This window comes from Lagopus muta, chromosome 30 (genome assembly GCF_023343835.1).
Source record: "Lagopus muta isolate bLagMut1 chromosome 30, bLagMut1 primary, whole genome shotgun sequence".
Taxonomy (NCBI): Eukaryota; Metazoa; Chordata; class Aves; order Galliformes; family Phasianidae; genus Lagopus; species Lagopus muta.
This window is the reverse complement of record NC_064462.1, coordinates 944,758-961,399: the sequence shown is the minus strand read 5'-3', so window position 1 is coordinate 961,399 and position 16,642 is coordinate 944,758. Positions and strand designations below refer to the sequence as shown.

General features: G+C 55.9%; 1 long non-coding RNA gene across 10 annotated transcripts; it reads right to left on the bottom strand.

Moving 5' to 3' along the window:
* Nucleotides 1–4,123: 4,123 nt before the first annotated feature.
* Nucleotides 4,124–10,930, bottom strand: LOC125686053 (uncharacterized). Of its 10 annotated transcripts, none has more exons than XR_007373626.1 (8): nt 10,172–10,923; nt 8,658–8,713; nt 8,335–8,513; nt 7,983–8,075; nt 7,555–7,731; nt 7,372–7,462; nt 6,471–6,649; nt 4,124–4,402 (listed from the first exon to the last, which is right to left on the bottom strand). It is a non-coding gene; the product is annotated as an uncharacterized LOC125686053 (long non-coding RNA). The 10 variants fall into 10 exon arrangements; XR_007373629.1 differs by having other exon boundaries at nt 6,471–6,646; XR_007373632.1 differs by having other exon boundaries at nt 6,471–6,646; nt 7,615–7,731.
* Nucleotides 10,931–16,642: the final 5,712 nt, after the last annotated feature.

Sequence of the window (16,642 nt, the reverse complement as noted above, 5' to 3'; positions counted from 1 at the left end):
TCGCTCCCTTCCCGCAACAGAAACAGAAACGCTGTGGCAGAATTCTCTTGTGCCCAGCACCCAGACTCTGCTGAGCTGAATTCAGCCCGTGTGACACGAGAAAGGTTCTCGTGCCAGGGAAGGGAAGGGGACGGGGGGGAGATGGTGTAATGGAAGAGAAGGGAAAGGGGGGAGGACAGCACGAGGGAACGAAAGGGGACCGGGGGGAAACACCGCAAGGGAGGGGAAGGGAAGGAAAGCGGGGGGAGACGCTGCAAGGTAACGGAAGGGGACGGGGAGCTGAAGGGAAGGGGAGCGAGAAGAGACAGAGCCGGCGGCTTCGGCACTGACCAATGAGAGGGAGGCCGGGGGCGGGGCGGCGCCGGCGCTGACCAATGAGAGGCCGGGACGGGCCGCCGCTGTCGCCCCGGGCCGATGGCAGCCGGCACAGCCTGCGCGCCGCCGCTCCCCGCGGCTGAAGCGGCCGGTTCCGAAGCCGGGGCGCCGCGGGAGCCCGGAACGGACTCGGAGGGGCGGGATGCGCACAGCGTCTCTGGGCAGCCCGTGTCAGCAGCTCACCAGCTTCTAAGGGAGAACTTGGAGCTGTGACCGCGCCGGGTGTTTATCGCAGCTCGCACCCGTCCTCCTCCCACCACCCGACTCCCGGGAGCCCGGACCCCATGGCTCGGCCGGACGGTGGCGAGACGTGAGGGTCGGCGGCGCCCCACCGCCCGGATCCGCCCCGCCGATCGGCCTCGGTTCCTTTGTCTTTCCCGCCCTGTTTTTTTTTTCTCGGCTCAACTATTCTCTTTGGACACCTGAACTCTTACCCATCATGAGCAGAGGGTGAGAAATCTTACTCAAAATCCACAACGACAAACGATGCTTCCGTGCTGATTGCATTCCGTGCCACAGAACGGCCACAAACTCCGTCAGCCAAGTACTGGCAGAAAAGAAGAGTACCGGTCTATCTGAGCCAAAGCCTTGCCTGCACCCTCAGAGCCAGCTGACTGATGCAAAGCTATGGGCAGCTCCCTGCTACAGGAACGGTCTGGTGAAATTCAGTAGACAAAGACCATTTGCAGCCCTGGATCACAGCAAGTGCCTGAGCCCCTGGACTACTGCCCCTCTCTGAAACCCACGTCTGGCAGAAGGCTCTAGAAGTGAACTGAAACGTTGCGGTGCAGTAATGCTGTGCTCAAAACTGCTCGTGATTAAAGAGAGGCAGGAAATCCTGGTGTCAGTTTGGTACGTCAGCATTTGAAGTCCTGCTGTCTGTCATCTCAGAGTTCTGGAACAGAGCTCAGAAACGCAGCTCACAGATCTTACTGCCTTTCAGGGTACCTGGGGCATCTGTGGCAAGGTGTGATCTCTGGGAATTCTGTGGAGCATTTCAGATGTGCATGTCTCTTTATTAACAGCAGCCAGTTAATGTAATTTGTGTTACATTTAGCTTCGTCATTTTTGTACTTATTTGATGGACAGAAGACCAATGCTCCTGTTTTTTTTCTTGCAGTCTATCAGACAGCTCTCAAGCTGCTACTGCAAATTTTAATCCTTCCTGTTCTCCATTCCTTTGCCGTTTCTTTGACCTGTTTTTCCGTTTAGAAAGTTCTCCTTGCCCTGGATGCTGTGCAGTGCTATCAGTTTTCTCAGGAGATGTGCAGAATCATTGCTGCAGGTCCCAGAACAATCCTGCAGTGCATCTGCAGTGCATCTGACGGCTCAGTGGAAATGCCAACCTCACACTGGTGTTCCATGGGATTCCTTCAATTCTGTGTGCCTGACAGCTCCTGTTCCCAGTGCTACATGTGCACATGTAGGAAAGTTAAAAAGCAGAAGCGAAATGAAAAATTGCCATTCAGAAAACACCTCTCACCAAGAGCCAAGCCTCAGCTCAGTGGAATAGCTCCTCGGTTTCCCTGACATCCAGTGATTGAAATGGGTAGGTGTGAACAAAGGCATTTGTGGAAATGTGTTTGGGTTTCTTCTGTTCTTCTGTTCTTTTGTTTTGTATTGACTTTGTTCCTAAAAAGTTGCATCTTAGTCTATTAAGACCTGGCAGGCAAATCTGCACTTGGAGAAGCCTGCAGCTATTTGGGAAAGTTTGCCATAAGGTGAGGAAAGAGTAGGGGGGGGAGGGGAGGAAAAAATGGGAGGTAGGGGTGAGGAGAGGAGAGAGGGGGTGGGGAGGGTTGAAGGGAAAATAATGAAACAAAAAGAGAATAAAAAGTGAAAAGCAATGGATGGTAACATATACAGGAAAGCAAGTAGGAAAGCTACCCATAGCACAGCAAAGTAGGCGTGAAAAAAAGCAACCTTGCAGGAAGGGAGGAATGTGGGAAGAGCTGAGGCCCTGCCTGCCGCAGGAGCTGCACTGAAGAAGAAGCTGGGCCCAAAGGTGAGAGGGGTTTGGTGCTTTGGTCCCTTGTTCTCCATCCCTTCGCTTCTGTCCATCTCTCCTTCCACGTTTTCCACCCATCCTCTTCTCCACCCATCCTCTCCCCTGTTCTCCATCCATCTCTTTCCACGTCCTCCATTCTGCTCTCCTCCCCCACACCCCCCACTCCATCCCTTCCAGCTCCCCATCGCCCACCCCTCACCCCATTCCCTCCCCACCATCTCCCCCTCCTCTGGCTTTAACACAACCTGGGAAAAACAAGGTCGTCCCCCCAGAAGTTACAGAAATCTTACACCACGTGCACTTAGGAGTGTGGCTACCAGGGATGCCTGGCAGAGCCAAAAATGCAGCCCCAATAGCAGTGAAGGTAAAAGCAGGAGCCAGCCCAGTCAGGGTAAAGCAGCGCCCTTTGAGGAAACGAGACTGCAGAAGGAGAGAAGAAATCATAAATAACTGTTTGGAGTTTGGATTGCTAATTGAATGTGAATCCAATGTGCTGAATGCCCAGAACACTTTTCTGCCACACGTAAGTGGAGGTGCATGGAAAAGGTAGCTTTTATTGTGGAGCTGACTGACTGGAGTGTGTGTGCTGACTGAAGACTTGATTCTTCCTTTTCTTTGCTCAGGAGCTGGGTAACTAGGTGGGCCTTCCACAGACAAGGGTTTGGACTCCTGGTTTTCAGACTCTTTTAGCTGCATATCTAGAGCTCATGATAATCCTACAAGAGTAAAAATAAAATGCATTAGTTACTAAATTGGAAAGCATTCTAGGCAGAAATCTGTTCTCACAATTCCTCCCTGTTCCACTGCAGTTACTGGCAGCGCTCTGCAGATGCTGAACTGTTTTGCTGGAGAACAAATGCATATTCAGCAATGTTGAAACCACGTTGTCAGTTGGCTGCCAAAATCCACGAGCACGCCGTGGTTTCAAGGATTGCAGCAGGCACTTTGTCAGTGTACTGCTGTTACAACGAACCAATGGGCTCCAGGCAATGGCAGGTGGGTTCCATACCCTCAGGGCCACCCCCACAGGTGCCCATGGAGGCACACTGCTCTCTGGGGCAGGAATCCTATTTTCCTGGCCATCCCTCCATCCACTTGTATTTGCATCCATCCTCTCATCCAACAAGCGTTCCATCCATCCCACGGCCCTTCCGTCCCTTTGTCCATCCCTCCCTCCCTCCCTCCAACACTTCTCTCCTCCGTCGATCCCTCTGTCCATCCGTTCCTCTCTCCCAGCAGCCTCCCCCCGTTACCCACCAGAACCTCCTCTGGAGCTCTGGGGGATCTCCCCATCGTGGTGCCTCCAGGCATTTCCTTGCCACCCTGCAGTGCCGATGTTCTGCTCCCTCTCCCTCGCATCACCCCATCCTGTTGCTCAGCAGCCCTCCCCACTCTTCGTTCAAAGCCTCCCTTGTGAAGCTGCCGTCCTCCTGACGAAAACATCCTCGCCTCCCTTAGAGAGATGGGTGCCATCCCTCCCACGCAGACACCGACCCGCAAATCGGTGCTGCAGGCACAGAACCCGAGCCCCTGCCACCAGCACCAGTCCTGCAGCCGAGGACGGGCAGCACCACCAGTGCCCTCCTGTCACGCCTGTCCCGCAGCACCACCTGGGCCCCCGCACCCTGGACCACCGGCCCCACAGCTCTGCACTCACTTCTGATGCAGCCTTACCCGTGCCCACCTTTCTTCCTGCTGGCCTCGCACGGTGAGCCACACGAGCTGTCGGGTGGACTGCATCCATCACGTGGAGGCACCGCAGCCTCCTTCCAGCACTGAGGGCGCTGGAGCTGCGAGTCCTTCTGTGGGGCAGGAGCGTCCTCCGCTGCCAGGGTTTTCCAGCTGCAGTCCGTCACCAGACGTGAGGCTGCGCTGTGGGGCTGCAGCGCTGGGCCTGCAGCTCAGCAAAGCCCCTGAGCACAGCGGAGACGAGCGGGCGGCCTGCGATGCCTTCACAGCATTATGCACTGTGGGAATGAAATGTTGTTCCTGCGCTGGATGTTGAGATGGACAACTGACCTAAAGAAACAGAACACGACGTGTTTGCATTCCGTAACTTGTCTGTAGGAGTAGCTGATGTGACAAGGAGAGATATCATCTGCATATCAGGAACACACTTTAGACACACAGTTACTGCGCTGTGCGACACATTCTTCCTCACACAGTTGCAATAGACCTTAAATGTTTTAAACAATGTAGGTACAGTATTCTGAACTAGAAAACGTGCTGTAAGACTGGTGAGCCAGCGAACGTGAAATGCGTTTAACAAGCTTTCAAGGAGCCAGGGCTTTTACACAAAGCACAGCTGTCCCGCTCTGTGGCAATGTCAGGATGCTGTAGGCAGATCCAGGATGCTCCCCTCTATCCTCCCTCCAAGCTTATCTCGATCCAAGGACAGACGGATGACCAGAACGGTGACCCAGTGTAAAGGGCGCAAATGCCAAGGGGGTAATTAAACAATGAAGAGGTCAGGTTTACGTTTATGCTGTAAAGCAGGCATCCGAAAGTGACGACCAGATGTTTGTTAAGAAAGCAACGGTCAGAAGGCCATTAACCAACGGAGATGTTTGTGTCTGCATGGCAAGGATCTGTGTGCACTTGCTATTTGTGGGATCAGCGAAGTGTCGCAACAGAGTGCGAACCTGCAGCACTCAGCAGTGAGGAGCCAGGGCAGAAAGGGATCAGCGTCGGGCAGCAGGGCATAAAAGGTGCAGCACTGCTTTCTGTGCGCGCTCCTGCTTGCAGGAGGCCCAACACTGCCATTGCAGATAAAACCTGCTTTATCAGAGACACCGTCCTGGAAAATTATTGGGCATTTCCAACATCACCACCACTTACAAACACCTGCAAAAGCCAACAAGAGCCACGTTCTGTAGTGCTAAGAACCACAGCTTAGCAGGCAGGAGCGTGGGGCTTAGGAGAAAGGTGTAACCCAGAGGTTGGTAGAGAATTGCACATCACAAAGGCACCACGAGCAGGGTTCTAAGGGCAGTGTGTCCAGGAGTCCCAGCAGGAGGTGCTGGCACCTTTGGCACGCAACCCCAGGACAAGGCAGCTCGGTAGGAGGCATCAGGCAGTGCTGATGAGACGCGCTTTACGGACAGTCCTTCTTTAATAGCTACCATTCCAGTGACAGCAATGGGCTGAGAGCAAAGGCTCCACACACAAACCTGGTGGCTTACGCTCCCACCAGTCAAGGCAAACAGAGCAAGACGATGAGGCTGACCTGTAAGCAGGCACAGTGCAGCCCAAGTCCCTTCTGCAGTCACTGGGGCAGCTTCCCCACCTCCAGCCCCACAGGCAACACACACACAGAGCGCAGCATGGCTGGTCCTGCTCCACGCTCAGAGAGCAAGGTGACAAGTTGGAGCTCCACAAGGACGTGGAGATCACTTTGTGATCTCTGCTTTCCATGCTGGAGCTGCAGCCAGTTGTACTGAGGTTTCTGAAGCCCCTTTCAGTCTCAGGAGGGAATGAAACAGCCCGAACGGAATGGATGCACTGGGGCTCTCTCCAGGACACCTGCTGCCTCAGAGGAGTTCACATCCACTGAACAGCTACGGAGCTCCTGCAAGGGCACCACGCACAAACAAGGAAGGGAAGGAAAACCCAGCACACTGTGCAGGGGTGCTGCCTCTCAGCAGGTGATCCCTGTTCTGTGTACAGAGGACGGACATCAGCTGCACCTCCTCTGTTCCCCATTTCTTCTCCCCCGCTTCATACAGGCACTGACAGACATTGTGGATGACAAAGTAAGGCTGATGGAGAAGGCTGGGCATACAGGAGATCTTTAATTCCTGCAGCTAGAGCACTGCTGGCCTGTGCTTGTCTAGACCATGGATATTTTCCAGCAAGCACCAACCAGGCACGGCAACCCACAGCCAAAATGTCACTGCCCCTGCCAAGCAGCCAGCCAGTCTACAGACTCTCATTAGAGGCTTGCAAACGAGACTAGAACCATTATTCCCATTTCACAGGCTGGCTTCTCTTCACCACGCATCACACGCACAAGAATAGATTGGGAAGCACATTGCTACACACCTGAGCATCTGCTGAGCAAGGCCATCATCCACATGCATTCCCTCACCTCTGTTCCCTGCAAGGACCCAAGGAGAGAAGACTCGGTTCACCAGAGCATCTACTGGAAGCAACTCCTGAGAACTCCCCATTCAGGAACGGGTGCTGGAGATGGATAATGGAGTCCTTCAAAGGGAACACAGCTCACAAAGACAGCGAAACGCAGCTCAGGTGTGCTTTGGGCTCCTTCTGAAACGAGCAGCAACCCACTTTACTGGCATGTTTAAAGAAAAGCCCACAGCACTCACACACACCCAGAGTCAGAGCCCCCTCCCTGCAGAAGCTGGGCTTGAGGAGCAGCCATGGGACGCACAGGGTGAGAAAAAGCCAGCCTGGAGCTCCTCACCACCGAGTGCAGAGCTGTGCCCACAGCTCTGAACATTCAGCCCCTTCTCCCTCAGCGTGGCTCAGCGCCGCGAGGGACACGAGGACCCTTGGGAACACGGCAGATGTGTCAGATACGACGCCATCCTCAAGGGAGCAGCCAGCTTCCAGCAGGAACACACACAGCACCCGTGAGGAGCAGGGCCACCGCCTGGGTGCTGCCCATAACATTTGCCAGCCATCACCTGCTGGGTGCAGAGCTGGGCCCAGGGCTCTCAGCATCACTGCAGCGCTCCAGCCATCATCATCAGTGCTGCAGCCTCCAATTAAGAAGCGCAGACAGCAAGAAACTGGCAAGAGAGCCACACGTCCTGCTGACAGACAGAATGCTCCTCCCCATTTCAGTTACACCAGCTCAGCTGCTGCTGAAATTCCAGTCTAGCTTCTCTCTGCACAAACAGCAACACCCAGGTTGGCCAGTTTGTCACACCTGAAAGCTCCCCAGACTCCTTCCTATCACGCCTGCCTGCACACACACACACTGATGGCAGGCAGCAGGACAAGGCCTGGCCTTTTGCTCTGCTTACGAAGCTCGCAGTTCTCATCAATGCGACCAATCTCTTCACTGGTGCGAGAAGCCAGAATTTCAATCAGGCAGCCTTCACCTGTTCCTGCTCCCTAGGGAATCGCCAAGCAAGATTTCAGATACCAGCACCTGCTTGTGACGTGCAGCCAGGTTTCTTTAAGAGTTAATAAATAAGAAGGCATACATAACAAAGCAGCAAGTCCTTGGCCAGAACTTGAGCCATTCGAAAGGAAGACTTCCAAACCTTCACAGCCCTCCTTAGTTCTGCACGTCACACACGGTGCTGGCAGTCATCATCCCAGTCATCACCCTCTCAGAATTCCCACTCAGCTTCAAGTCACTTCCAGTCATCGATCAAACCCTAGAAGGCCAAGAGAGGAGAAAGGAGCTGGCAGAAGGTGCGGCCTTCGAGGACAGAAGGAACTGAGCTGCTCACCACTTCTCTTCAGGCTCCAACCCTCCTTGCATCAACAACTGCTCTGAACTGAACAGGAACAAAACAACCTTGGCCAGGTAAAGTCTCTGCTGACCTTTCTCTTATGGAGGCTGGGTCGTTTTTCGCTTTTCACCCAGTGACCCAACCACATTCACACATCTCTGCAGAGCACCTACCTGCAGGAGTGCTCTTGTAGGTGATCAGAACTCGCTGACGTTGGGAAGCATTGAGTTTGGTCAAGCCGTCAGTGATGGCATCTTCATCTGTGCCTGCAAGCAACAAATGGAAGCTGGTCAGGCTGCTTGCGCAAGAATCACAAGTGCCCTCTGCTCTTGTGCCACCTCCAGGCCCCTACACAGCCAGCTCTCAACAGCCCCAGGACTACAGCTATGCACACAAAGCTCCACAAAGACCCACACCTCCAGAGCAGCTGCATTTCAGGACATGAAGGGCAGCTCCATTTCCACTTTCCAACAATTTTTAGGGCAGTTGTGTTCCAACGAAGATCATCAGCAAAACAGTGCTCACCTTCATGGAGCCTGGGCTTTGGAAGACGGGCACAGGAATAACCTCTGCATGGGTGGAACCTTTGGGTTCAACCAGGAGAGAACAGCATGCCCAGAGAGTTTATCTGGAAAAATACTTCCTCTGTGAGCTGGCATTCAGTTGGATTTTCTCAAGCAGGAAAAGCAGACGTGCATTGTCCTCTATAGGAAGAAACAGAAGTTACACATTTACCACTCATAACAAGACAGACAGACAGTGCTCTTCCTGCTTACCTACACTCCCTACGCTGACTTGATTGCAGCAAATGCCTGGCACAGCGTGGCACAGCAAACAAGCACACTCACCATCATTCGAGTTTTGGGTCAATCTCTTCTCATTCAGGTCCACCAGCAGCTGGCAGCTGCAATAAAAACCAGCGAGAGCATTAGTTTTCCAGCAAACAGCTGCTGGTGAAGTGATTGTGACTGTACAGCACGGCGATAAGCAGGAAGCAGGGCTATTAAACAGGCAGATCGCAGCACAAAAGCAAGGTCAGTGCAACAGAGGAGGGAGGCAGAAGTGCTGTGAGTGCACAAGAGCCGGCAGAAAGAAAACCCAACGCAGCGCCATCTGTCTGTGCTGCGGCCGGACTGACTGCGGCCGCCTCACGGCGCCTTTGTGCTGCTCCAATCCCTGCCCTCAGTCAGCGCCATCCCCTCCATCTCTGGTACAGCAGGAGACACGCACACCTCCACGCAGCCGCAGACACGTGGAGATGTTTCCTGGGACCGCCGGAGGAGCCCACGGCCGCACACTGCCCTCACCACCCCCATCTTCCCAGTCCCCAGTCCTGTCCTGTGCTGCTGCTCTGCAACGAACAGCAATCCAGCACACAGCATCCCGCAGAATCACAGAATCACTCACGTTGGAAAGGACCTTCAAGAGCACCGAGTTCAACCGCAGCCTGACCATACTGCCTAACTCTAACAACCCTCACAGAATCTCAGAATGGCCAGGGCTGGAAGGGACCTCAGGGATCACGAATCTCCAACCCCCTGCCTCACGCAGGGCCACCAACCTCCACATTCAATACCACACCAGGCCACCCAGGGCCCCAACCAGCCTGGCCTTGAACACCTCCAGGGATGGACGGGGCATCCGCAGCCTCTCTGGGCAGCTGTTGCAGCACCTCACCACTCTCTCTGTAAAGAACTTCCCCCTGACATCCAACCTCAGGCTCCCCTCCCTCAACTTCAAACCATTCCCCTCGTCCTGCAGGTATCTCCCCTTTCAAAGAGTTGATCCCCCTCCTGTTTGTAGGCTCCCTGTAGGTACTGAAAGGCTGCAATGAGGTCACCCCGCAGCCGCCTTCTCCCCACGCTGAACAAGCCCAGCTCCCTCAGCCTGTCCTCACAGGGGAGGTGCTCCAGTCCCCGGATCAGCTTCGTGGCTCTCCTCTGGACCCTCTCCAACAGCTCCCTGTCTTTCTGGTACTGGGGGCTGCAGACCTGGACGCAGTGCTGCAGATGGGGCCTCACAAGAGCGGAGCAGAGGGGGACGATCACCTCCCTGTCCCTGCTGCCACCCCTCTGCTGATGGAGCCCAGGATCCCACTTGCTTTCCCAGCTGCAGGAGCACTGCTGCCTCATGTCCAGCTTTTCATCCCTCAGGACCCCCAGGTCCTTCTCCGCAGGGCTGCTCTCAAGGACCGCTCCTTCCAGGCTGCTCCCTCCGCTAAATCACGGCCCTGAGCACCGCACCCGGACGATTTTTAAACACATCGGGGATGGTGACTCAACCCCCTCCCTGGGCAGCCCACTGCAGTGCTTACCAACCCTTTCCGTACAGCAGTTGGTCCTGATATCCAACCTCAACTCACCCCACGTCTGCGCGTTCCGTGGAACCCCACAGATGTGACAGCGGGCTCCGGCTTCTGGGCGCTTCTCAAAGTGCGCCAGCGCGCGGCGTCAGGAGCGGAGGAGGCAGCAGCCGAGCCCGCCGCTGACGCTGCCATCGCGCGTCCCTCCCCGGGACTCCCACGGCTTCCTTTTCCCGGCCCCGCTCGGCTCCTCGCGGGCTGCACACACCGCTGAGGCACTCGCACCGCACGGCCTCCATCTTCCCGTGCCGCCGGACCGCTCTCTGCAGGCTGCGCTGAGTTCCCGCAACGCAACAACCGCAGGCATCGCCGCGGGCAGCCGGGCCGGGGCCCTGCGGGACGCGCGGTGATGACGCAATGACGGCGCGACAGCGGGCGGAAAGGACCCCGCGCGCAGCGCCCGGCCCCTTCTGCAGTGGCGGCGGAGCCGCGGGGCTCCGTGCGGGGAAAGCGGCGCTGCGCCGCCGCCCGCCCCGTGCCTCGGGGACGCCGGGCGGTCGGAGGAAGGCGGCGCGGGGCCTGTCCATCCCCCGCCGGCACCGAGCCGTCCTCCAGAGTCGCCGTTTGTACGGGAGCCGGTTGGCAACGCGGTCGTTTCTCTGTTTGTCGCTGTGTGCGTTCGTGGATTAAACGTTTCCCGTTCGTTTCTCGGCGCTTCTGCCCGCGGTCGTTTCTGCAGCTCCAATAAGCCGCCCCGTCCCCGTACCCACCGCCGGGTAAGGACGGGGCGGCGCAAACGGCCGTGTCGTAGCACTGCGAGCGCCGGCCCCGTCGCTCCCCCCGCGTCCCCTCCCTCCTCGGCACCGCGTGGGAAATGGCTGGGGTGGGATTCCGGGAGAGCTGGGGCGGCTCAGCCTGCAGAGGAGGAGGCTCGGGGCGATCCCGGGCGCGGCCACCGGTCCGTGCAGGGAGCTGCGCAGAGGACGGAGCCGGGCTGCGCCCGGCGGTGCCCAGCAGCGGGACCGGAGGCTCACGCTGCAGCACAGCAGGTTTCCCTGTATGTCACCGCTGATCCCCCAGCTCCGGTCAGTGCCGTTGGATACTTTTGCCACTGATCACAATGCAGGAGATGGGAGCATCCTTGTGAAATCCACCGGGCATCCTAAGGCACGAGGTGCTGCTGGCACTCCTGAGGCTTTGAAGGGGCAGCGGGGAAAACTGGAGGGCTCAGGGCAGTACTGGGGGCTCTTGAAGGGGCTTTGAGGTGCTGTGGGTTCAGAATGGCGTTTTTTCCTCGTTTCACACACAAGGTGGCTCAGTAGCTACCAGTTGGTGGCAGCTGAGCCCATCAATATTGTGGCTTAGAGGTATGACACCAGCACCCGGCACAGCAGAACTCTATAAGCTAAGTGCCAAGGGAAGAAGGGAAACTTTAAATTCATTACCTCCTGTAAACTGGTAGTCATTGGTTTCTTGTCACACCCTACTCCTGTAAAGCAGGATAACAAGGATTTATCAACATGCATCTCTGCAGCTTAGGACCACCATCCCGGCGCTGCTCTGCCCACAGACAGCGCTGCAGGTCGTGGCACTCAGAAGGCGCCCCTCTGTCGTGCAGCCCTCCACAGCGCCTGCCTGCCTGTCCCTGTGTGGGCTGGGATGGAGCTTTTCCTTTGCAGCGCCTGGTGTGACGCCGTGTCCTGGTTCCATCGGTGCCATCCTGCAGGCTGCTGTGCACAGCGCAGTGCTGCGGAGCTGTGCTTCCCGGCCCTGTGCTCTCCAGCACTCTCATGTGAGTTCTGCCTCTCCCAGGAATCTCCTGTTCCCAGGAACCTCCGCCGCTCCCTTGCACGCAGATCTGTGTGCACAGCCCTGTGCAGAACCGCACGCCCACGTGCAAGGACTTCCCTGCACACACACCTGTGCAACCACACGCACATGCAAGCACATCCTTGCACAGCCCTGTGTGCACGCTCCATCCACGTGCACGCAAACGTGTGCAAAACCACACAGCCTTGTGCAAAGACCTTGATGCACACACCCGTGTTCACGCACACACACCCGAGTGCAAACCCACCCCTCCGCACACCAACGTGCATGAAGACACGAGTGCAGCTCCAGCCCTGCACACAGCCGTGTGCACACACACGCACGTGCAAAACTAACATTCACGTGGAAACACCCTGCTCACACCCACGTGCAATGCACACTGATGTTCAACACCGCCTCTAAGATGATCGGAGGCCTGGAGCAGCTCTGCTGTGAGGAAAGGTTGAGGGAACTGGGCTTGTTTAGCTTGGAGAAGACAAGGCCTTGGGGAGACCTCATTGTGGCCTTCCAGTCCTTGAAGGGAGCGTATAAACAGGAGGGGAACGGCTGTGTGTGAGGGTGGGTGGTGATGGGACAAGAGGCTTTAAACTGAGACAGGGGAGGTTTAGGTTGGATATTAGGAAGAGGTTTTTCCCCCAGAGGGTGGTGAGGCACTGGAACAGGTTGCCCAAGGAGGCTGTGGATGCCCCATCCCTGCAGGCATTCAAGGCCAGGCTGGATGTGGCTCTGGGCAGCCTGGCTGCTGGTTGGCGACCTGCACAGGGATTAGCACTGTGCTCCTTTTCAACCCAGGCCGTTCTGTGATTCTATGATCTCTGCACACCCTGCATGCACACACACCTGCACTCACAGCTCTGTGACAAATGCCGCTCCCATGGCACAGCCAATGCAGACGGGGGAAATGTCAGGAGCAAATATGCCCCGCTGCGCTCCTTCATTCTCCTCTCTGTAATGAAGGCACTGGGGCGCAGCTGCAGCCCATCCTGAGATGTGGGTTGCTGCAGGGTGCCTCGTTTGGACGCTGCGGGGTCAACCCGGAGCCGCAGCCTGAGGGACAGTGCTCGTGTGCTCTGGAGATGGAAGATGTGCCAGGAGCCAAGGCAAGACTTTCACAGGCAGCGCAGGGTGGCGTTCCTGTGCCGGGCGGTGACACGCAGAGCTGTGCCCACTGCCCTGGGATCTGCGTGTGTCCCGTCCTGCAGCGCTGCAGAAGGGCTCAGGGTGCAGCACTGCGGCACGGCTCACTGAGGACGCCGGGTTGAGCAGCAGAGCCCCAGGTGGGATATGGGGGTCCTGGGATGGTGAGGGGGGTCCTGTCAGGACTGTGAGATCCCAAGGGTGACCCGAGGGGTAAGGGAAGTCAGAAGGAGGAAACGGGAGTTCTGGGGGAGCCCAGGGAAGGGATAAGGGGTGCTGATGGGGACTGTGGGTTTCTGTGAGGCCCTGGGCTGGCTGTAGGGGAGGTGTACAGTGTCTGAGGAGGTTCTTGATCCGGTCGCTCAGAGCCCCGTCCAGCCCGACCTCGAATGTCTCCAGGAATGGGGTTTTGTCAACAGTTTATGGGCTGGTTTGGCCCGGTTCCGTGACTGGCAGGGTGGAGGGACCCCGGAAAGGGATCAGGGATAAAGGATAGAGAGATGGGCCCCAAAACAAAACAGCAGCAACGTTCTGAGGAGAAATAAACTAATTTACTAAACAAGAGATCAGAATGCAAGATAACACACTGTAACACAATATAATACAATATACCAGGGCTCAGCACTGGGGCCGCTTCTATTGAACATCTCTACTACCGATATTGATGAGGGGACTGAGCGTGCCCTCAGTAGGTTAGCAGAGGACACCAAGCTGGGAGGAGCGTTGATCTGCCTGAGGGGAGAAAGGCACTGCAGAGGGACCTGGATAGACTGGATCCGTGGGACAAGGCTGACTGCAGGAGTCTCAATAGGGCCAAGTGTCTGGTCCTGCATTTCGGTCACAGCAACCCCAGGCAACCCTGAAGGCTTAGGGAGGAGTGGCTGGAAAGCTGCCTGGCAGAAAGGGACCTTGTTGTGCTGACGGACAGCCGGCTGAATACGAGCCCGCAGTGTGTCCAGGTGGCCAAGAAGGCCAACGGCACCCAGGCTTGGATCAGGCACGGAGTGGTGAGCAGGACTAGGGAACTCATCCTGCCCTGTACTCGGCACTGCTGAGGCCTCACCTGGAGTTCGGTGCTCAGATTTGGGCACCTCAGCACAGAAAGGACACGGAGGTGCTGGAGCAGCTCCAAAGCAGGGCAGCAAGGCTGGGGAAGGGCTTGGAGGATATGGCCTCCGAGGAGAGGGAACACGAGGGAGCAGGGCTCTCCTGCAGCTGCAGCCTGCAGCCGGGCGCCTCGCTGAGGCCCCCCCGAGCACCTTCACTGCGGGAGGGCGGCACACGGCACGGGCAGCCCGGCCGGGCCGGCGGCTCTGACGGCAGCGCTGCGCCTCCAACACACGGCACGCCACCGCAGGGAGCGGGGCCGGGAGATGCGTGACGTCTGCGGCCGCTATTGGCTGCCAGCGCGTGCCCGCCCCCCCCCCCGTCTCCGCAGAGCCGATTGGCCGCCGCGGCCGTCACTCGACTCCAGGGCGGGCTTCCTCTCCACGCCGTGCGCGTGCGCGTTTCGTCCGGCGGTGCCCGGCCCGCCATGCCGAGTGAGGGCATGCCCGGGCTACGGCCGTGCGGCGGCGTGACGTCATCGTTAGGCGACGCGCGGAGCTCGGGCTGCGTGTCACGTGAGCGGGGGGGGGGGGGCTGCGGTTTGGGGCCGGGAGCGGCTCTGGGGCTCGGGATGCGGAATGGGGCTCCTTGCGGGGCTGGGCTGTGGATCGTGGGGACTTGCGGGGTCCCGCGGGGATTTGGGGCGTCCCTCTGGAGCCCTGAAGGCCTGGGCGCGTTTTGGGGGCCGCTTGTGGCTGGGGGCTGGGGGAAGCGGGGGTCTCGCGGGGCTGAGGGCGGCACGGGGCTGTTTGTTGGGGTGCTCCTGTTGGACTCGGGGCGAGGGTCTGGCAGTGGCACGCGGCCGGGGGTCTGCATGCCTGATGGAGTCCGTTCCCGACCTCGAGTCCTCTTGCAGGACTGTTTCTTTCTCAGAACCCTATCCTGAACCGAAATCCTTGATGTACCCAAGTCTAACGCCAACCCCTGCTCTGGCTAATGTGAAAAGGGCTCAAAAGGGAATCTTGGTGACTAATTGTTGCTGTTAGCAATGCTTTGGTGTTCGTTGTTGTTGTTTTTGTGAAATAAAGCCATATATTGTATGTATATAAACAAAACCCACAAATACCTTATTAACTACGTTAACTGACGTGAAAAAGTATTTTGGTATGATATTAAAGCTTATTAACCAGTATTTATAGAGCTTTTCTTTGATTGCCAAATGTTTTGTTTTGGTTTTCAAAACGAAATTGAATCTGTCATTAAAAAAATCAATTCTTAATCAAGTGCCTTATGTCAAGGCTCATTTGTTACATTCCCATCCCTCTCGCTCACCAATAAAGAAGTAAAATTCTTCTTTTTGATAAATTGGGAAAAAGGGAATCTGAATGGTTTTAGTGTAAATGCAAATGAACTTTTTGGAGTGGGATGAATATGGGAACCTATATGTCATAAATTACAGTGACCGACCGGAAGAAAGGTGTATATTTCACATATTATTTTGTCCAGATTATGTTATACTCTGCTCAGCTTGTAAAGAGATACAGCAAGGGGATTGGTGTTACTCGTGTCTGGAGTGTGGACAACAGTGGTGGAACAAGTTTTGGGGATTGTTTTGGGGAAACTTCAGGGTAAAAGGAGTAATTAGTGGAAACGTTAATAAACTAATAAAACAACAAAATAGCGCTATGGGAGGATCGCAAGGGAAAGAAATACGAACAGAACAAACAAACAAACACCTCTCAGGTGTATGTTGGCACATTGGAAGGGTGCTGCAGGAGGGCCGGGGGGAATATCAAATAAGGAACTAGGAACATAAATGGAATAACGGGACCAGTTTTATAATGGAGTACCCTAATCATGAGAGACCAAGTGCTGGGTGTTTGTGGAAGCTGAAGAACTGTACGGTTTGATTTGTGGATTGTGAAAGGAATGGGACAAACTGTTTTGATGGCATAAGAAAGGCAATAGTTACTGGTATACAGAAGTAGAATGGAGGGTATGTGGAAGTGTAACTGAGGGTACGACAAAGGAAAAAGGGTTAAAGAGAAAGTGAGTTCATCTGTGCTGGGGTGAGAGCAACCCCCCACACCGTTCCCTGCGAGCAGAACTTGGTGTGAGAGAGTGAGCTGCAGATGGAGACTGCTGCTGTAAACAGCATGACTTGCACAGGGGGAGGTGGAGAGGACAGGGCACTGGAAGTGAGGCTAGCCTCTGCAGAGAGAATCGCAGTGTTGGTACTGGGAGCCTCTGGAGAGGAGGAGGTCAACTGGGAATAACAGCAGCTGTTAGTGTGGCGGCACTTTTCCTCAGCAATCAGACTGTAGTTATTTCATATGCACTATTAGAATATGATCAGATAAAGAAAACAAAAGGAAGTGTCGTGTATTATGAGAGTTTCTGCTTACATGTCAGTTGAGCTTGAAGCTCAGAGATGCTTTTTAAAACTGCAGCACAGGGAAAATGGAACAAGATGGGATTTATGTTATGGAAAACAGGAATGCATTCTGAAGATGAGTG